Source organism: Triturus cristatus, chromosome 9 (genome assembly GCF_964204655.1).
Source record: "Triturus cristatus chromosome 9, aTriCri1.1, whole genome shotgun sequence".
NCBI lineage: Eukaryota > Metazoa > Chordata > Amphibia > Caudata > Salamandridae > Triturus > Triturus cristatus.
In genome coordinates, this window is record NC_140592.1 from 454605804 (window position 1) to 454628860 (window position 23057).

The 23057-nt window shown below is 44.0% G+C and overlaps 1 protein-coding gene across 2 annotated transcripts in view; it reads right to left on the bottom strand.

Moving 5' to 3' along the window:
• Window positions 1-23057, bottom strand: part of AKT2 (AKT serine/threonine kinase 2) — a 686003-nt gene that overhangs the window by 657692 nt on the left and 5254 nt on the right. The window contains exon 3 of one of the 2 annotated variants that reach the window (XM_085625347.1): window positions 20061-20161. The gene's annotated coding sequence lies outside the window, so the exon portion shown is untranslated. The remainder of the gene's footprint in view (window positions 1-20060; window positions 20162-23057) is intronic. The other variant, XM_085625346.1, reaches the window with a different exon arrangement.

Sequence of the window (23057 nt, forward strand, 5' to 3'; positions counted from 1 at the left end):
GACTGTTGTTAGTACTGGAATAGTTACAGTATGAAAATGAATCACTTTTGTGCATGAATATTCTCTAAAAGTGTTAGAACTCGTTGCAGAATATTCTAGCTTCTTACACATTGGGTTAATTAGCTGGAATTCGGAGTGACGCTGCTTAGCTTAGCACTTGTGCCGTTTTACAAATGCGACTTTTACTTGCGCAGCGTTCCGTCAGTCAACAGTTATTTTTTTTGTAATCCATGAGCTCTGCTAAAATATACAACAAAAATGATTTTGGAATATTATTTCTCAAATACAGATATCTTATTAAGAAACTTTCATGAGGGTTCCTGTACAGATATATGTGCATGTGGGATCTTATTTTACTGCGATGCCCACAAGAAGTGTTAAAAGTTATTTTCCGGTGTAACTTAGTGCAATATCTGCTACATGCTTCAAGCATGGGAATATCACTGTATGGCAGTGGTCTTCAAACTTCTTAATGATGCCGCCCCCCCCCCCGGCAAAAAAAGAAAAATAGAGTTCCTTGGCCCCCTTCAATTTTTTCACAATGAGTCTGCTAAATGGGCAAGGTTTAAATATGTCTATACATATTTAAACATTGCAGTTAGGCTGTGCTACCCCTTTTTACACATACTCCCAGTCTGCATATAAATGACAAAAATTGTTAGGGTTGGCCCATTACAAGGTGGCTTACTGCCGCTCATGTTTTAAGCACTTAAAACAAAGCACAAAGCTTCTCTAGGCCAGAGACTGGCCCCCCTGAGATCACTCAAGGCCCCTCCAGGAGGGCCCGGCCCCCAATTTGAAGACCTGTGTCTTCAAACTGGTGGGCGCCGACTCGGCGATGCAGCGAGCGCAAAGTAAGTGTTTTTATTTATTTATTTACTCTCCATTTTCCATCGTATGTCACACTACACTACCCAACCCCCCCCCACCCAGCCCCGCCTCACAGCGTTAACTGGGCGAGCCGCCACTGGGGTGTCGTTGCAGCAACGCCAAGCATATTCTGATTTTAGCCACTGCCAGCCTTTACATGGCGGAAAGACCGTTTTAAAAAGGCTGGCAGTAGGGGAAACAAAGGGGGCCCTACAGGGCCCCCCTGTGCACTGGAATGCATGCAGGGGGGCACATGGTGTGCCCCACTGGAAGAAGACACGCCCAGTTTAGGTAGGGCATGGACTAAACAGTCCATGCCTTGCAGGAACTTGCTTTGCCGTGGGAATACCAAAGGACCGCCCACTAGACCAGGTGAAAACTCCTAATCTGGCAGTCATCGACTTTGGTGGTGCAGGAGCAGGGTGGTGGCATGCCGCCCTGCTCCCGCACCGCTCAAGTCGTAATACGCACGTTAATGTTTTTACAATTATTGTCTAGTGAGCATATGTGGTTTTCTGTGGCTGGTTTTCGGAGGGACGCAGTTAAATTGAAGCCATTTTTTAACTGTTAATAGACCTAAATTGTGTGTTGCACAAACTATTCTTGCACAGTTTTAGATTATTTTGCGGTTGTTAATCAATGTATCTGGAATTTTAGATGATTTTAAAAGTTTTAAATGTATAACTACGCCATAAATACAGACAATGTACATTTGAGAGCTACACATACTTTCTAATGTCGTTGCAGGAAAATGAAGTGCTTAAATATTTTACTTCCGCTATGCTGGACAATTCCGAGGAGGGGACAGTATGGGAATGGGTGGTGTTTTCACATTCAAATTTTTTGCCAATGGAAAAATTTTGAAGCTTGGAGGGTGAAAAGCAGGACCGGACTAGGACCCCTAAAGAAGCCCTGGCAATGCTGACGGACCAGCCCTTGTTACTGGGGGTCGATATAGCAGCACCGCTGCAAACCGGCCCCCAGTAACATAAACGGCCCCCACCACTGCAAAGTCGGCCCCCACCCTTCCAGCCCACCGGGGAAACGCCCGATACCAGCTACGGCCAGTTCGGCCCTGGTGAAAAGGCAAGAAAGGTGGGGCACACTGTGGTCAAGAAGCCACAGAAGTAAGTCACAACTCCATTGCAGCATCATTTCGATTATTAATTTCCATTATAAGTCACGAACATATAGCAGGAATTTGGTGGAAGGACTTGCAGAAAGGAGATCTGTCTAAGTGTGGGAGCAGAAGAGCTGACAAAGTGTGAAAATAAATTAAAAGGTAAAACTAGTGGAATGCAAACAGTCACATAAGTATGATTCACAAAGCACAAAAACTGTGTGGATCAATGAGACTTGGCATTTTGCTAATTTTAGGACCTATGAAGTCATTTATTGCTCTTAAAAGAATATTGATTAAAACTGCAGTCCAACCCCATCAAAACAGGACAAGCCACCATTCCAACTTAAAAATGATTATTTTTGGGTTGTACAAGCACTGGCCGAGTAAAGGGTGCTGCTAAAACTTTTCTAAATCATTAAAATCTTCAACAGCATGGACCCTACTTCACTACTTATTTAAAAATGTGCCACCAGGTTCACATAAAAATATGCAAAGGAATAAAAAACAGTTTAAAGTTCAGAATAACACTACAGTGCACAGAAATGGCAAAATAGTAAAGACAAGCATTGAAAATGCAATAGGTCTCGCCTTTGATTAAGTTAAAGCCATTTGCTTTGCTAAATGGTATTGTATAGCAAAGCAAATGGCTCCAACTTAATGAAAGGCAAGACCTATTGCACATGGGTGTGAAGTAACACCCGGCTGGCGACCTGCCCTGGTGCGAGACCCAGTCTGTGCCTGCCATGTGTGTGAGGGACGGCTCCAATAAAGTGCTCTCCGACCACCAGAAGCAGCACATCCTGCTTTTGATCTGCTCCGGGCTCCCATGCATGGCAATCCCACGGCTGAGATGCATTCGCGCAGTCGCAGACTGTGCAGTGACAGGTTTAATGCTTCAGGTTGAAGCAACGGGAGCCTTAAAATCCCTTTTCAGAAAATCCTGGGGTCCGATTAGTCCAGTCACACTCTTTTTGAATTAACAAGATTGTGATCGTAGACACAAATATTTTTTTCATACCAGCACGTTGCGCAATCCACATTCCTATGTTACTCTGACAGGTAATAAGAGAAATTGACAGGTAAATGCATGGACTCTATTGAGCTTTGACAGCTGCTTTAATATAACTTCCGGTCTCAGGTGTTGCCACTTCCGGTCTCGCTCTCCCTGACTGGAAGTACGAACCTTGCTCCTAGGACCGCTCCCATCCACACACTCACAGTTGCGGATGTCGGAGATGAACACGGCCAAGCCACGCATCCCATCTCCTTTGGAAACAGCCGGCATCATTCGGCCTTCTCCCAGCACAGCCAAGCGGTGGGCCGTGCCTGCGTACGCATGCGCAGGAGCCTGCGTGTGGAGTCGTACATATTAATAAAAATGGAGGCACAGGCTAAAACCCGCCCCTGCAATCGGACATCTGTTGCACAGTTAAGGTAAAGCCCCAATCCAAGATGAGAGACGCAATCCTAACTTAACGGCCTTATTAGCAGAGGAATGTTACTTTCCTTCCCAAACATACAGCTAACTGTAAACTGTCTACATAGTTTTCGTTTTGGACTGGATTGAGTTCGTGATCCATGCTATTGGGTAGGAAACATTTTCTGTGAGATCGATGACCATACCGAATGCGCCTAACGGAGTGTCTAAGTTGGAATAGAAACGTTTGACTCGTCTCTGTTCTGTTTCGTTGCTAAAACACACCAGGCATTGACAAGATGATTTTTGTGCTGAAAACAATTAACCTACTTGAGCCCCAGTGCGCTCGTGTCTATCATAAATGCTTTTTCCGAATTCTCAACTGTGAGGCTATGAATTGCCAAATTAGAAAAAAGTGAAGCCGCGGGCTTTCGTGCCTCACTGCACCCCAATTTCCGAATGACCGGGGTGAGAATCAACGAGGACGCGCAGAATGGAGTTTGCTGCGCGTGTCTGTCCTCGACAGAGACTTTTCTCTTTTGGAGCCGTCCCACTTGGACTGACTGCCCTGCTGGCGTAAAAGGTTTATTATCTTCTTTATGGGGCCATCTGTTTCGCCCCATAAAGAAGATGAGAAACCTTTTACCACACACGCAAGTCAAGCGAGCCAGTCCAACTGGGACATCTCTAAAAGAGAAAAGTGTACGTCACTGGAAGCTCTTTTCCAATGTCTGGCCACCGTTTAGCATAAACGGTGACGCCAGGCAATGGAAAAGAGGGGCGGGGCTTAAACCCCGCTAGTGAAAGCTACCCAAAAACGTAAAATCTCGCCAGCGAGACTGCGCATGTCTGCGCAGCCTACGCTAGCCGAGACCTAATAAAAAGCTATCTGTGGGACAGGTAACACTTGTACAGAAAATAAAAGCACTCTATGCCACATATTATAGACCTTTATACATAAATTCTCAAGTAACTATGATTTGAATTGAGAAATGTGTTTTGTATTATAAATAGATGTAAAGGGGGCGTGGCCAAGATGTCGAGCGGATAAGACATGCCTCGATAGTCTCCCCGCCGTGAAGCTCCCCGGAGCTCCCAATCAGCTGTTAACCCCTGAATGTCATCCGGAAGATCACGGGAGTCTGGAGGGGCACTCCCATGCCAGCCGTGAGCTGCGGGGCACACTAAGAGGTGAGAGATTTTTTCCGGCCCAGACAAGCCAAGATGGCGCTGCCGGCCGCAGTGCGGATCTGAGAGCGTGCAAGGGTCAGGGCTGAAGCCGGACTGCATAAGGCAGTGGGCTCCAAGCTGCCTTTTGGAGGTGGGGGCGGCTTCCGACCCCTCACGGTGACCAACACCACAAGCGGCGTCTGCAGTGAGGAGCAGGAGAGGTTTCTAGGCGTGGTGGTGCCACCGCAGGGCGGGTACCCATAAGCCTCCTGATGGCCCCGGAGCTACGCAAGACTGTGTCTCGATGCGCAGCCCTCCCTGCGGTGACAGCGACCTCGGGGCATGCCCGGGAGGCATGTGCATGGCCCAGACTCTAGCATTGTGATGGGGGGCCTCCTGGACCGGCTCTGTTGAGGAGGAGACAAGGTGATGGCACTCTGTGCAGGGAGGACCGGCCTGAGGCTATATCGGCGAGGAGTCTGCCCCTTGGACTCCTGTGTGCAGCGGAAGAGCGGAGCCCTTGAGCCCTGGGGCGAACTCATTGTGGTTGGAGTCAGTGGTATGGTCCACGTGGATGGTGCTGCGCATGCCCCGGCCATAGCTTTCATAGTCAGGACCTTCCAGACACTGCTCCTTTGCAGGGGCATACCACATTAGTGCTGCCGGACAGAGGAAGCACGGACACTAGCTGCTTTGGGACACGGCCTGACGGGACGCTGGTGGAGGTGGTGGAGAAACCCACAAGTGGCAGTAACCCCAACGGCGTTTGAGCGAGGGGGGGAGCGGGCAACATTGGCTGTTAGTCTACACTCTGACGTCAACCTCCTCGGCAGCTGGTTTACTCAGACCGGTAGAAGAGATAAGGGCCCCATCACTACGGCGTGACCTCCATTTCTGCGCCACCCACCGACAATGTCTACAACAGGGGGGGGGGGGGGGGGACGAAGGACAGGAACATTAAGGATATGTTCTCTAAGACGTCCTGGGAAAGCGGGGGCGATGGCAGTGAGTCGTCGACTGCGGCGAGTGGGCTGGAGAACGCGGAGGAGCCCGTCACGCGCGCTTTCCTGATGCAAATGTTCTCTACCCTTCGTGAACATCTACAGGCACTTAGAAAGGATTTATCCAAGGAGATAACGGAAGTGCGCCACGACATAGATGAAGTAGGCAAGAGAGTTGCTACTATGGAGGAGCATGCGAGAGACGAAGAAGTGGAGCACTTACAGCAGGAGGTGCTCCGTCTACAGGCGCAACAGATCGACCTTCAGGCCCACGCGGAGGATTTGGAAAATTGGTCCCGCCGGAATAATATAAGGATCAAAGGCGTGCCACCTAAAGAGGAGGGGGCGGATGTCACCCACTATCTCCAAGGCCTATTTCAACACATTCTGCAGGAATCTCAAGACTTGGACATTAAAATTGACAGAGCACACAGAGTGGGTCTGCAGAGAAAAGCACCATTAGCATATTAGCTTTCTTGCCGGACTACCAACTTAAAGAAGTTATACTACGGAAGGCGAGAGATGCTAGGCCATTAACATATCAGGGACATGCAATCGCTTTATATCAGGATCTGGCGCGATCACTTTACAGAAAAGGCGAGATTACCGTCCAGTCACGACGCACCTCCGTAATCAAGGCATCGCATACTCCTGGGGGCATCCTTTCCGCATTATTTTCAAATGGAACGGTAAATTGCAGTAACTTAGATACCTCCAGGAAGCATGCTGAGTCCTTGGCATTGAGACTCCCCAGCAGGGGGATGCGGGGAGAGGAGATGTGAGGGGCCAGAGAGAACAGTGGCGCAGAGCTTGGGGAAACAGGCACAAAGAAGTGGCATCGAGACCAAGTTCAGAGACAATGGCGCAAGAGAAGCAGGCGGTCCTGAATACCAAGTCCAGCGCATCCGGCTCCAGGGACATAGATTGAGAGGACACTGGGGTCAGAAAAGTAGTGAAATGTGATGCTGGGGGGCGGTGGCGGAATCCCAGGAAGGATTTACTGGCCACATGTTGCACCCTACAATCTGGTCCACCAAGGACATGCGGACGACTTCTGCGGTTCCTGGACTTCTTGGGGAAAGTGTTGTTTGTTTGTTTAGTTGGGGTTAGGGCGGAGGAAGGTGTCTCCGGAGTCTAAAGTCTATGTGTCCATTGGGTTCCCCTTCGATGGGTGCGGCTCCATCTCCCAGGCAGTGGGAGCGGGGGAGAGGGGTAAGAAGAGCTGATCATGGGGTCTGGCGGCTTAGCGCCTACCAATACCTAATATGGTTGGGGAAGTAGCAAAAGTTCTCACGCTCAATGTCAAGGGGCTTATAACCCCATTAAGAGGAGGGCAATTGTTTCCTTCTGAGAAGCTATTAAGGCGGATGTGTGCCTCCTGCAAGATACGCACATCTTATTTAAAGACTGGCATCGAATGCGTTCCAGGACATTCCCACAACAGTTCTTCTCTTACATGGGTGAGAAAAAGGCGGGGGTTGCCATTTTAATAGCCAAACGCTGTAAAGGGGTGGTGAAAGAGAAAGCAGCCGAGATAAAATGACGACTTTTGGCGTACACTATCCAGTTTAGGGCCCAATTGCTGGTCCTGGGCTCCATATACGCTCCTAATTCGGGACAAGAGGGATTCCTGAAAACTGCTTTAATGAAGGCGCTGGTCCCGCAGATACGCATGACGTTGGTGGCAGGGGACTTGAATTTGGTCATGGATGCCAACAAAGATAGATCCAAAGCTACTATATATCAACAAGCTTTTGCAATGCAACAGGTCTCGCATTTACACGAGTTTGAGCTATCGGCATTGTAAATGACAATGCCTTTTATTTACGTTTTGGTTTTTGAAACCAACAAAACGCATTGTTATTTACAATGCCAGTAGCCTAAACTCGCGTAAACAACTAGGAATTATTGGAGGAATTAATCGTTTCTGGGTCTGATTTGCCTGGAAATCCTTATTTTTATCTCCAGACTTTCACACAGATATTTTAGTTGTTTTCCACAGCCAAAATCTCTAGGTGAAAGTTTAAAGCATACAATTTCTCTTAGGGTTGTAAAAGTTGATATCAGCCCCACTGGAATTAAGAGACCACTCCCAACAAGGGAATAAGAGGGCAGCAGCATACATTTAGCCCACCAATCTTTCCATTCATGTGCTCATCAATCTATTTGTACTGTGCGTAACTAGGTTTTCTCTGGTACATGTGTTTTCTTTGTAAGTGTTCGTCTTTCTGTATAGTTACATTTCATGCACTGGTTTGTTCGGACGGTTGACTGCATATTTGATGATTTCTTCATACGGAGGCGTGTAGGTCTGGTGTGCTGTGTGCATGTTGGTCGGATGTGTTGGGACGATCTATGTAGGAGTGACTCTAGCTGTATTGCCGTCTCTCCATATGCACATGTAAGTGTAATCTTTGCTAATGTGGCACTTTAAAAAAATTAAAAAAATAAAAATCATCTTAGGCTCGTCAATGCCTGGTTCCCACATGAAAGCAGGGTTTTATTTTTTATTAGATTTTAACGAGGTGCATGTTTAGAGAAGGGTTAAAGTTGAACCTCAAGTTCAAGATATGTCTGAAAGATTCCACTCCGAAAAATGTGGAACAGATTACTAATAATTTACCAACTGCAATGGTTGTTTGATATTTTTATTCCCTTATAACCTACAGAGATGCAAAATAAAATAAGCAAAAACATTCCCAAGTCTCTTTGCAAGCCGAGGCACACTGGTGAAATGCGATGTGAGCCTTTGTGGCAAACATTTATCATTAGCGATACGATTTCCCAAGTAACAGCGCGATTATCTGTTCTGGAACGCGAAAGGCATAAAGTACAGTGAGAGTAAGAAGGCGCTGCACGGATAGGGTCGGCTCCAAGGCTCTCCCAAGGAGTGGACTCTTCGGAGCTTTCATACATGGCTGCCTCATAGCCAAGGCTTAAAGAATGGATGGCAATTAAATGTTCATCACAATCTTGAAGAGTCGCGCACTCTTTTCACACACCTGAATCTGCTCTCATAACAAGGCTGCTCGCTCCTAGGCGCGTGAAAACCTTTAACACACACTGCAACAATTAAATTATGCGAACACAACATTCACAGTTTTATTTACAAGGAATGCATAATTGTTAGTGGTGTTGCTGTAGTGCCAAAAATATAACAAGCCGGTGTTTTCCGTCTTTGCCTGCAGAGCAGCTGATAAGAAATGTCTTACGACAGACGCAAAGCAGGCGAGCCAGTCCAGCTCGGAGACAAAGGGCGTGAACAGAAAACCCTCATTTCCAATGGCAGGCCACCGTTTACCATAAACGGTGAGGCCGGCCAATGGAAATGAGGGGCGGGCTTAAAGACCTAAAAAGGAGAGATATCAGAGGAAGGGAGGCTCTGGTTACAAGAGATGGGTCTGGTGGATATTTGGCGGGAGGCCCACCCTACCGCGAAATAATATTCCTTTTTCCTCACACGCACATAGAACATATGCCTGCATGGACTATTTCTTAGGGACGACGGAGATCAGTAGAGCAGTGTCGGAAGTAGACCAGTGGCCCTCTCTGACCAAGATGCAGCGATTGTGCAGCTGCAAGTGGCTACACATCAGAGTCCAACAGGGGGGTGGAGGCTCAAGGAATTTATGTTACATAAAATGACAGTGGAGCGGCAAATCACCAAGTGCATCCCTGACTATTTAGAATTCAATGACACCCCCGAAGTAGCTACTCCAACATTGTGGGAAGCCATGAAGGCAGTGGTGCGGGGAGAGTTAATACCCATCTCTGAGGCGGATAATAAGGAACGTAAGGAGTTGCACAGGCAATTGATTGCACTGGTCCGAGAACTTGAGAGAGTGCATAGTCAGACTGGGGCGCCTAGGGTGTGGCAACAGTTGAAGTCTGCGAGAGCGCAGCTGGCGGGCATAGATTTAGATGAAGCTGAATACGCCGCAGTTAGATTGAAACACTCCTACTATATTGGTGGTGACCGCACGGGATGACTATTAGCACGTAGGCTGAGGGCCCAAAGGCAACGGGCGAAGGTACTTTCACTTACACGGGAGGGGCAGAGCGAGGCCACTGACGATCGGGAGATAGCGCACACCTTTCGGGAATTTTACAAGACACTCTACGCTGCAGATACCCTGCCTTTCCGAGATACGGGGTCTTACTTAAATTCGGTTAGTGTGATCAAGCTTACATTAGACCAAGCACGCTACAGCTCAGACTGAAGAGGTTGTCACGGCGATCTCAAGACTTAAATTGCTTAAATGACCAGGAGCGGACGCATTTCCCGCACTTTTTTATAAAACAAATTGTCATGTACTGGCTCCTCCGCTACGGACACGCCTGTTCAACTCCTTCGGTTTGGGGGGGGGGAGAAGAGGGAGATCGATCCCAGCAACTATGTTGGCGACGGCTAAAGTGGTCTTGCCCAAGCCAGGGAAAGATATGCAAGAGTGTGGCTCGTACCGCCCGATATCTTTGCTTAATGTGGATTTTAAAATATCACGGGCATACTGACCGCGCAATTAGGCCAGCTTATGCCATACTTCATAAAACCAGATCAGGCGGGGTTCATTCAATCTAGACAATGCGGGGATAATACGAAGAGGATTCTCCACCTTATAGACAAGGCCCACCAAACACAAATGGACGCGCTTCTTTTGTCGATTGACGCCGTAAAGGCGTTTGATCGAGTGGATTGGAGATTCCTGGAACAGACCATGGCTCATTTTGGCTTGGGTACCAGGTTTAGAGAAAGGGTGGGCTGTTGCTACGAAGCACCTACGGCCTCCATTCGGGTGAATGGTGTCTCCTCGTGTTCCTTCGTCATCCAAAGGGGCACCAGGCAGGGCTGCCCATTGTCGCCTCTCCTATTTGCCCTCTATATTGAACCCTTGGCCAGGAAAATTCAAGACAATTACAATATCATGGGGATCCCATTCGGAGGGGACACACCGCATTATCTTATATGCGGACGATATTATAGCAGCCCTAACGGAACCACGGAGATCAGTCCCCGCTTTTTTGGAGGAGCTGGAGGCCTTTGGCCAGGTTTCGGGTTTCCGGGTCAATGTGAACAAATCACCGATTCTGGACTTGAGTCCGACAGGTCAGTCACGGCGGACTGCGGGAGAGCAGATCTCGGGGGTCCGCGTAGTGGAAACTATTCAATATCTGGGGTTGGAGTTAGCGGCGACGATCCAACACACAGTTTGACTGAATTACGGTAGACTGGCGCGACAGATTAAGAAAGACCTGGGGTTAACATAACCTGTCTCTGCTAGGAAGGGTGGCGGTTGTTAAAATGACCCTCCTACCTAAGGCGCTGTATTTGTTCCAGATTTTACCGGCGACACCACCAGATGGGGTTATTGCCTCGCTACAACAGGATATTAATCACTTTGTATGGGCTGAGGCACGTCCACGTATGAGTAGGGACTTGAGCTATATGCGACCTGACAACGGGGGTCTCGGGATACCGAACTTAGCGGATTATTACAAAGTCGCCCAGCTGAGTTATTTGGTGGAATGGAATAGGCCAGAGTCTGAAAAGAGGTGACTTTTCCAAGATAGGGCCCTTGCGGGAATTCCTTTATGGAAGGTCCCCTTCCTAAAGAAAGAGCATAGACCCCAAAGCTTGCTGGGCTCGCCGATCACAAAATCAGTTCTGAAAGTCTGGGACGGGGGTGGCGACCACCAGGAAACTCATAACTTTTCCATGGCCTTTAACGCCCTTATTTGGAAATGGGGAGTTTACACCGGAAGAGGCGGACAAGGCTTTTAAAGCATGGCAGGCTCTCCCTGCCGCTCTGTGGGGCACCTGTTCGACCTCTCGGGAAGAATTCCCTTGCAGCAGGTAAAAGAGGACTATGGGGTGCCAGAATCTGAACGGTTTAGGTACATGCAAATCCGGCATTGGGTGCTTCAACCGGAGGTGCGCCCCCAGGCCGGCCGCAAGTTGACACGCTACGAGTAATTGTTCATTACTAAACACAACGACAAAGGACTGTTATCACACCTCTATGATTTGATCAGACGTCCCCCACACCCGGACAGCATACCCAGCCAGAAAAGATGGGAAAAGGAGCTAGGGAGAGACCCAACGCAGAAAGACTGGGAGGGGATTTACTATAGGGCAAAGCACACAGCCCGCAACGTGGCCAGTATCTAAACAGCTATTTAGATAGCCACGTATTGGTAGGTTACGCCGGTCCGCCTTCATAGGGGCAACCCGGAGAGGATGCCTACCTGCTGGAGGGGTTGTGATGCAGATGAACATTAGTACACTTATTACGGGAATGCCAGATATTAACTGCATACTGGACCAAAATCTTAGACGAGATAGATCAGTTATTCGACACACAAACACCTCGCTTTCCAGCGTATGAGGTCCTAGGCCTTCCCAGTCCCATCACATACCCATTCAAAAGCATCGGGGGATGACAGATGGGGCTGGCACTAGGATCAGTGCTTCAAAATATCCTGACGTATTGGGGGAAATCTACCTCTCCCACTTTCGTAGGGTGGCTACATAGTTTGTGGTATATCCTGGGTATGGAGCGTATTTTGGCCTCCTTGAGCAATTACGAGGAATCGTTCCGAACAGTTTGGAATTCATTCTTAACACTACTAGCTTCGGAGTTCAATGAAATTACCCAGCCTAAATATTTGAGTGTGTCACACTTGACAGATCTGGGAGGTGAGAGCCGTCCTCCCGCAAATGCTTGATTTCCCGCCAAACCTGTACCACGCACAAAGTTACGACTACCGGGGGGAGGGGGGGGGGGGGTGTATGTTAATAGTTGCTGTACGAAAATGGTATGGAGATGCACAGCCGAGCTTCATCCTGCCAGGCTGTTACGAGGTGGACTATTGCATGTTGCTTATACTGTAAATGAACAAGTATTCGATTGGATATTGAATGTGAAGCATATATGAGCTACTGTTTATGATGTTGTATTGCCTTTCATATTGATAATTCTAATAAACAGATTGAAACATAAATAGATGTAAAGGCATGAAAAAAAGTATAAAAATGAACCGTATTTTTTTCTTTTTCTTCGCTTGGACATCTTAATTGCAATATTACCTTACATCGTGGGTCAGCCAGCAAAAGTCTCAACCTCGGTCAGCTAAGCCTGCCGATTTTTCAAGGCTGAAAGTATGTTATAGAGTTTTTAGCACTGTTACAATATAAAAGCAAAAAGGCAAGGACCATCTATATCAAAATAGGCAAACCAGCAACATTTTCATGGCAGTGACCATTTTTTCTGCACAACTTATTTTAATCCTCTACCTATACTCTTTTCAGTTCCATCTCCCTCAAACGACCATCCTTCTCTACACTGGTATAATACATTTCTCTGGAGGTGTTGTGAAGAATAACCTTTCCTTTTATTGAAAGTCTTCAGACCCACTGCGCCCTGTATGCAGCCAGCTCATACACCAACAGGTTACTGAGAAAGTAATGGGAAGCCAGCAAACCGTAGTAGAAGCGCTCGTAGGGAAATCCAAAGTAAACACTTTCAAATATATACATATTGCTCTCGGGCAAAGTATGAGCGCAAGCAAAAACTTACCCGGGCTGGGAACATCACGCGTGCACACTAATTCTTAAAGTCACCCCGTCTGGCTTTCAAGAGGCGTGCCTCCAACAACCACTATGTCCCATTGGTGGGTTGCTTGCCGCAGTCAACGCTGCACGCCTTCTCCAGCTGGAGTTTTGTGTAGCCACTTTTGGATCTGATTATTTCCTTTTCCACATTGTGGCGTCGGCACAAAAGGCGTGCATGTTAATTTTATCTGCAGTGTACAAGCGGTTTTTATTTTCTGGCAAACAATCTGCTAGTATTTGACGGCAGCATTTGAAACATATTCATGGTTTTACCATCTTACTGTCATTATAATTTGCTCATCTTCATTTATTAATTACTGTTGCCACGCCAACTCACATCACTTCTTCAGAGTTCTTGGATGCCGGTTTCTTTGCTAGCTTATTTTCCATTTTACCATAGCTACTCCGCAGCAATCTTCCATTACTCAACCACCTCCATTTTTAAGTCAGCCTGGTAAGCCTTCCATTAAATGGGTACATTGTTCAGGCTTTTTGAAAACCGTTTAGTTGCAATTGACGCCAATGGCTACAGTCCTGCTCACAAGTCTGCAATGTTATTTAGTAGTTTGGGTCATGAAGCTCAATGAATTTGACAGTTTACCTCCTTTTCCCGTTCCCTCTGGAGATGGCCCTTAGACTATCTATTTGGAATCTGTGGCCAGGTTACGCAAACAGTTTTCAGATGTACCAAACATTATGCTACAGCGTCCCATTTTTTTAACGTAAACAGCAACCTGAGGAAAATGTTGGAGAATAGGTCTTCTCCCTCAGAGTGTCGGCTGACACTTGCGAATTTGGACCCAATTTGGACAGATCAGAGACCGGTTTGTCTTTAATTGTGCTTCCAGAAAAGTTCAAGAAAGCTTACTAAGTTGCAGGAATCCAATATTAACTGACATTCTTGACTTTGCAAAGAGTAATGAAGGATCATTTATATCATCTAAAATTCTTCCCTGATTCTTCCAATGTCAATGTGGTCTCCTCTGGTGTTGAAAGTGGTGAAGGGGTGTACACTATTAATATGAAAGGGAAAATGTTTAAAAGGACCCAACAAAAGAGTTTTTGGTGCCTGTTTTAGATGTGGGTCTAAGACTCACATAAGTAATGTCTCATATTGTCCTCTTTGGGCAAGAAATGTCTCATGAAAAAATATTGAGTTCACTTTCAATGTGTTTGCAGAAGTGTATATAGTTTTAAACATCCTGCAAAGATCAGTAGTGTGGACGTTGATACTTGTGTAGATTCCCTCAAGCAATGTGGTGCTTACGCTTGATGATGGCTCTCAGGAATGCCTGATCAAAGGTCCAATCTGTGAAGTTATGATTGACAATGTTACCCTCTCAGTCATGGCTGACTCAGGATCACAGATTACCATTCTTAGAAATGCCATGTTTTAGAAGTACTGGAGTCGTGATCATACTTTGTTACCTACTGATGGTAACACCATAGCCTTTGGTGAGAAGGAGATAGACATGTTAGGTTATTTTCTTCCCACTGAGACATGTCTGGGAAGAGAAACAAAACCCAAAGTTTACGTTGCTGTGAAGAGGAGGGATATTGTTGGTTGGAAAGGTTTGGCAAAGATGGGCATACTCTTGGTTCCAGGATCATCTACACCTGTAGTTCTGGGATAATTTCCTGTTCTGTGACTTGATGTAAAACAGGAGTCTGTAGCTGAAATTTTGGAAGATTTTAATCCTGTGTTTTCAGACCAGGTTGGTCAAGGGGTTTGAACACAGGATAAGGTTAATGCCCGGTGAGGAACCTGTAGCTCATAAGGCGCGCCCTGTCCCATTGAGCACCATGGCTGATCTTAACCCCTTCGGTGCCACGCCCTTTCCCCCTCCTGTGCCGGGCATTTCCTTAGTGGGCGGGTTTCATGACGAGATAGTCTCGTCATGGGCACAGCGCGACCGTGCTCCATGACGAGACTATCTCGTCATGGGCACAGAAGAGGTTAAGAATGCGCTTGACACTCTCTTGCGCAAACAAGAACTTGCACACACTGGGAACACTGCACGTGCACACTAATTATTAAAGTCACAATCAAGCAATATCACAACCGGGTTAACCATCATCTCCCTTTTTACTACCATGGAATAATTTTTCATCAATGGGCTTCAGCGAGTTTGCCTTATTTGAGTATTTTATGCAGCCAGTCTTATAAAAAGATAAGCACTGTTCACCTTTGCTTACTGTGCATGACTGCCCCATGTGATTCACGTTTCTCTTGCCACACCTTTGTTTAGCATCATACAAGGCATTTCCCCTATGACTGGTATACTTCATTTTCTTTTTTACTTTTATATTGTAACAGTTCTAAAAATTGGTATAACAAACTTTCAGCACAGAAAAACTCTATGCTTAACTGTCCCAATGTAAAACATATGCTGACTGACCCACCACTTAATGAAATATTGCAAGTTAGAGATTCTAGCTAATTAGGGGGGGGAAAAAAGAAGACGGACGCCAGTTTTTTTATACTATTTAACCAAGCCAATATATGGGATTAACACTTATAATTCTTAGAACAATACACTCATTTTTTAGTTGCTTTTCCCAGACAAAGTTGTTTTAAGAAAGGTACCACCTGGTCCACGACCAATATTGAATTTGTAACAATATCATATTACTTGATTTGGTCAAAGAAAAGGTCTTTTCCATAAATAATTAAAAAAGAAAACATGAATTATACTTTCTCTTTCTTATCACATATGTATACACAGTAAAGGGACTGAAAGAATGACTTGGACAGTTTTGCCTACACTGCAGAACGGAAATATAAAACACTCAAAATAATATATTTGTAGTTCATCCACTACACAATGTGTGGTTCTGGAGCCAACTAAAGTTAATCTGTGTAAAAAAAAAAAAAGTCTGCATTTAAACATAAATGTTAACGTTAATATTTAGAATTTCATTTGAGATATTTGCTCCATTCCTCTGAACACTGGGCAATAAGACTACGCACAATATGGCATAACTGAAAGGCAGGCACAAAAGGTTGTACAGTGAGGTCTTTGGGAGAGAAGCCAGTAGAAAAATCAAAAAATAAAAATATCCCGTGACAATTACAGCTTGAGAAGCTAAAACAAAACGAATGTCTCCGTAGCAACCAGAAGAAAACTGGGCCATTCCTTTTAACATGGCATTAAGGCATGGTAAAAGCTATGTTATCTTGCATGAATGAGGGGCCACAATTTCAGACATGCACTCTGGCATGCATTCTAAGGGCTGGTAAAAGGGCAAAGGGTATTTTATCTCCAACTACAACCCAGCAAACGTAAAAACTAAACAGATGTGCGTCTATGGTACACCAGCTAGTGGCTGCAGTTTTGCTCTAACTGGGCAGAATTTCAAATCCCCATAAACATTTGTTTAGAACAAATTACTCTATTAAAGGTAGGAATGATTTGCACAGTATAGTCCCCTACAGTGTAGAGACAACTGAAGATAGATTTTCACCAACACTTAGGTGTAGCTGAAACATTGCTCTCTTCGGAACATAGCTCTCTGTGGCTTTACAATCGAAGGTAGCTTGTTTAGAAAGGCACTGCTTCTCAGAATTAACTTAGAACTGACCAACGGTCCATCAGGGTCCAATCTCGTGGCAAATTGACCTATTTTTCCAAAATCCATTGCCAGATTACATTCTTACAAAATACTTCAAATGCATTCATAATGGAGACTCGAGGTGTAAGTAAACAATTAATTCCGATAATCACGGTAGGCCCTAGTAGAAGAGATCTTGTTTCAAACCTTAAAAAAACGAAACATGCAAGACTCACTAAGCCATTTACCAATCTGGCGACTTAATTATATTTAAGATGCCAATAAAATTATAGCTTTGCAGTAAGACCATAAGTATTTGTTGTGCTTAGGTGGCTGTTTTCGCATTTCAGCATCAAGATGTCATTAATGCACTGAATGCCGTCTACAAGCTTAAACATTAAATCAAGAGAATGACAAAAGCAATGTGATACAAACTAAATACATTTAAAAAAATAAAATAAAAAAAATAAAGACTCAAATACAGTTAAAATAAATCAATAAATGCAAGTACTCGGGCATTACACATGGTCTACGTTTATGGTCCATAGTACGCCAGAACAAAAACAAAGGAAGGCAATGTACTACAGCCATATGCATGCAATGGTTTGGCAATATAGAACCAACCAAAATGTATTTCTGACCCTTAACACCATTAATTGATGTGCTGACAACAATGCATGAATATTAACACCGCAGCACTTGTGGGGGCAGTCATTCTTTTTGGTGTCTGCTTGCAATTTTTGAGCCACTATTGAAAGCAAAGTGAGCTGAATGATCCACTTACTCATAAAATATACACACAAGAGCTCATAAACATGTGGACTGAAAATTATGACAGCAGCAGCTTTGAAGAGAAATAATGAACTCACTAGGATAACAATTCTAAAAGCATTCCACTATGATAAGCAATGCCAGCATCTAGGCACTCTATGAGGTTTGCCTTTACAAACTTTGATCAAGTATCAATAGCTATTTGCAACTTATGCATACAATAATAGAAACATCAATCAATCACATATTACAACTTGTGTTGCAATGGGATAGGGGTGTATGATAAATGGTGCATCACTAGACAAAAAGGTTTCTACAAGAGTTCACTGTCACAGGTGTGCAGATACTGAATTTTCGGCGGGATGGTGGTGAATAGGGTTGAGGGCCCACTCCTGGCAAAGAGATAATGGTATTCATGGAAGAGTGGGTGTGGTGAAGAAAACAATCCAATAAAAGTAAAGTATTTACTATCTTTAACCCAGAGTCAATATTACCTATATAAATGGGTATTTGATGACTTCCAAGTTATCAGCACCTTCTTACCCATGCTATTCATCTGCCACAATCTCGGAACGGATCCATGCCAATAATTCTATATCCTTATAACCATCATTTATCTATACATCGTAACATTTGCCTTGTACTCTGGGGGGGGTATCTCTTCTTTTCATCTCCCTCTTGGTGCTAATGACACCACCTACACTCTTCTCCAGAGAGGTAATCCACTATTGATCAGAATATTACCTATTCCTTACCCCCTAGGATTTGGTCATCTTCCTCACCAAGAGGTAACCTTCTCAACTCGCATTCCCCTTGGGTTTTGCAGTCTTCCAGAGCCCCCAACAAACAATTCCCTACGATTTCACTTTGCTTCCTACTCGAAATATTAAACTCAGAGATGTCAGATCTTTCCACCAAGCAAATGTACTTTCAGTTACCTTCAGACAAATTCATGATGTTATTTCACTGCTCTTTGCAGATATAGGAAGACAAACACATATTACCTCTCCCCTAACCTCCATGCTAAATAAACCATTACAATCAGTGGCTTCTTCCACTTCCCTACACAGTTGTTTTAGTACCCATTTCAACACTTAAATTCTCCCTCTCCAGGTAGCAGTACGTTTACTTTGCGGGTTACAATAGTACTCTATGCTAGACTGGTGTCACCCATTACAGTCTGAATTAGGCAGGAACCAGAAGATTCACACAGCTTAATAGGGGATCCTACCCATTGTACATATAAAGCATACCACCATCTTTTTCATCCTCATTTCCTAGTCTTTCTTTTTGTCACCCACTTATGTTAATTAAATAATACATCTACTTGTTGTTTTCTAACTACTATAGTACTACATTTATTTGATCACCTAAAGCCTAGACAACGTAGTCAATACATCACATATTCCATATGTAGCCCACCAAACCCTTAAAACTTAAAAGGTAATTGTTAGCTGTACAACTCTCGCCCGAAAACAAAAGAAATCATCCACCCAACCAAGTACAATTTAAAGTATAAACAGAAAAGACAAAAGCTCATTTGTGGGTCCAGTTTAAACATTTATATGAAAAAGAAGGTTTTCTTCAAATACTCAAGCAACTGAATTGCTGGCTATAAAATTAACCTCAATTTGACGTTTAGTCCATTAATCCTAGTGATCAATTAAATGTTTTCGCAATAATCTTGATTAGCAGCCTCTTGCAATTTTGCCTAGTACAAAAGTCTTGTTATGATGTCAAAGTTAAGTTATCACTTCAGCTATAGCGGTTACTTTAGACCATCCAAACAAGATTTTCTGAATACGAGAAACTGTATGAGAATCTTTTAGTTTTGATTCATGTGACAATCATAACAAAGATTGCAAAAAAGCATTTAAGCGATCACTGTGAATTAATGGACTAAAAATCAATTTGTATTTAATAAGGACATAACCAGCAATTGATTAGAAATGCTCCTCTTTTTACATTTCAGTTTTGTCCAAAATGTACCAGAGGGAACTTGTGTCTCGAAATTTTAGTGCCCGGCTATATATCCTGTTACCCCAAACTGTTTGTACAGTAGTCTAGAAGGTAGCTACAACACTAGATATGCACCACCTTCACATGTTCTATAGTATGCAATTTTCGTTTTAATTACACAGTACACAATGCAATATTAAAGTAAGCCACTAACCTACCAATCACACTGTGACTGGATTACAAAAACCCTCTTCAAACGTGCATTTAGGACTGATAATAAGGCTATATAAAAGAACTGACTATTTGAAACCACCAACTCAAATTTCATAACATTCATGTAGGTCTTTATAGTGTGCCTATAGGTGCGCTTAATTGGCAGTCTACACATGAAGCGTAACAGACAAATCCTGCCTCAATCGATATGATGCATATCAAAAGCAATGTAGAAGTGAGGAAAAATGCTGCAAGTGTGTGCAAAGAGCTGCAGGTCTCCACAGGGTATCAACAACAAGGGAGTACATATGAAACAGGGGCATACTTAAAAGTATCCACCAAGCATGATAGACAGCAATTCAGAATGAAACATACCTTAGGATAAAATTCTGATGCCTTTCTGCGTTGTGCTAGAGTCTGTGGGGCAGGTTTCAATATGGCTTCTTCGCAGGCAGCCTACACAGAACATATCCTACCTAGAATAATGAATGCACCACCGTAAATTTTTCAGCAAACATCTATAGCACTAATTTGGGTTAAATATTTAATCTATTCATACTCTATCATTCACATGGCTATAATGATATAGGTTTTGTAAAGGAAGACGTACAAAATTACAGCACTATAGAATTAACCATCATCATTATTATTTAAAACATTGCCCATAGTGTATAAAACACAACTTTTTCCAAGTTGACCTTCGCTGTGCATAATGTGACATATATATTGTAATCCAAATGCCCGAAAGCTTAAAGGACGCACTCCCAGCAGTGTAAACCAAAAGGCTTTAATTATTACAGCACAACCAGCAGCTTCTTTCAGAGTGAGTTTTCGCCGACGCGTTTCGAGGTCAAGACCTCTTCATCATGGGCAGCTTCAGAAACGCACAGATGTCTCCAATGCTTAATAATTCATTACATGCAAATTCCTTCGTAGGGCATGCGCAGTGCATTAGTCTAGTACCTTGCATGTTGGGACATTGAGTCCTGCTTGGAGATAGTTATTTCTCGTAGTGAGCTCAGTGCGATCCTTGTAGTAAGCAGGACTCAATGTCCCAACATGCAAGGTACTAGACTAATGCACTGCGCATGCCCTACGAAGGAATTTGCATGTAATTAACTATTAAGCATTGGAGACATCTGTGCGTTTCTGAAGCTGCCCATGATGAAGAGGTCTTGACCTCGAAAAGCGTCGGCGAAAACTCACTCTGAAAGAAGCTGCTGGTTGTGCTGTTATAATTAAAGCCTTTTGGTTTACACTGCTGGGAGTGCGTCCTTTAAGCTTTCGGGCATTTGGATTACAAAATATATATATATATATATATATATATATATATTTTTTTTTTTTATTGTTTTTTAACTCAAAAACAGCATCTAGTTATTCAAAGAAACAAACAAAACGACAGAGTGAATGGGCAACATCACTCAGCTCCAGTCACTGGAGAACGCCTTCTTTAGTAATCTTTTGGCTGTCCCAGTTGTTTTAATTTTGTATGACACTGTGAACTCAGCGCCCTGTTTTAATCCGATTTGATTACGTTTCAGACAACTTTACTTTGGCACAAAGTATGGACCAGTGATTTTACTATTTTTTAAACCGGTTGATCCTTAATGACGGTCTAAAGCAGACCAGCTCTGGAGCGTTTTTACGGTTTGAATCTATTAGATGATTCTGTGTGAAGCTGGGTTATGCTGAATACTTCGACTCACCTGATATTTTACATAGTATCAGCATAAAAGATATGAAACATTAAGGTTTATCTTTTCATAAGATCAAAGATTCGAGGGAAATGGTTAAGCCCAGTATTAACCAGTTGACACTGGTCACAGATGGCATTCAGCAATACTTAACTGCTACTCAAAACCATCAGCATAGATTTGTTTAAACACATTTTAAATTAGACATTTATCACTTAGTCTCTTTTCCTGACAGAAACGACTGGTCAGAGGTTCGGACCATTGCATTTGCAATGGTATTACTAGTCAATGCACTTTATACTTTTCTACTCGTTTTACAATGCGTCCCACAGACGCTTTGTTTTTCACATCTTGCGTGACCTTCACTGTAAACAATGCAGGTCAGCACTATTGTTTCTGCAACAGCTGAACTCTTTATCGATTTGCTGCAGTATTTCAAGTTTTTCTATGGTCCGTGATACAACTGGGGTTAAATATATTTGCACAGTAATGATGTTAATCAACTTACATGTTTTTACGCTTAATGTTTTAGAATCTTGAAAAGTATTTAAGGGTTTTTGTTTCTATGAATGCTTTTTATGACAATCGAATAAAGCAGACTTCGATTGATAACAGAGTTTTAAAACCTGGAAGGAACCCAAGCCATAGTGGTTTCACTCAATTGAATTTATGTTATGTTATTTCCATTTGTAACGCGCGCAGATACTACAAGAGTGTCCCGGCGCGAACCATGAGAGATCGAGAGGGCCAGATTAATTTAAAAGGAAAGTTTTCAAAAAAAATTTTTTTTTTTTTTTTTTTTTTTAAAAGAGTGGGGTCCTGAATGCTACGGAGAGCAAACGGCAGCGAGTTCCAGGCCAGCGAGGTTTTCAAAGCAAGTGAGTCACCCCCGTCCTCTGCAATCGGAACAGAGGGACATTGGCCAAATGTTGGTACGTAGAGCGGAGTAATCTTGGGGGAGTGTAAAAGGAGAAATGTTTTTGGAGGTAGATTGGTCCCTGGGCATGAAGAGCGCGGTGAGCTATAACTAGGGATTTGAATTTCACCCGTTCTGTAACGTGCAGCCAGTGAAGCGCTCTCAGATGTCTCACACTGCTTCTGGCAGGAATGCCAGGAGAAGTCTGGCTGCCATGTTCTGAACCACCTGTAATCGGAAGAAAACTGCAAAGTGAAGAGCTGATGTCTCTCTCCAAATCTCCATATGGGAGAAATCCCTTCTAGGATGAATACCCTCACCCACCATAGGTGGCATGCTTCATCATATGGGTTTCTCCTCTCAGTGGGAAAACCTGTTCCCACTAATGGCTACAACCGCCTCAATATGGGGAAGGAGCTCAGGGATGTTTCTAAGATGTTGCTACATATCCAGGATGCTAAATCCCATAGGTGAATCCTGGTATGGTGAGGATGCAGCGCAAAAATAAGAAAGTGACTAGAAAATTTGTGAGATTAAAACTACCTAGTAGGGGCAAAACAAAACTCTTTATTCACTTGCTCGCACTGAAAGGATTAAAAAGCAGTGCATAAAGCAGTATGGATTTAACCTGCTAAGTGTCAAAAAACGGTCTACATGTTTCAGCCTGGGTGATCTAGGAGAGTATCTAGGCTTTCGACAGTACCAGGAAAAGTAAAGCTGCTGCTAAAATGAAGTGAAAGAAAACCTGATAATGATAGC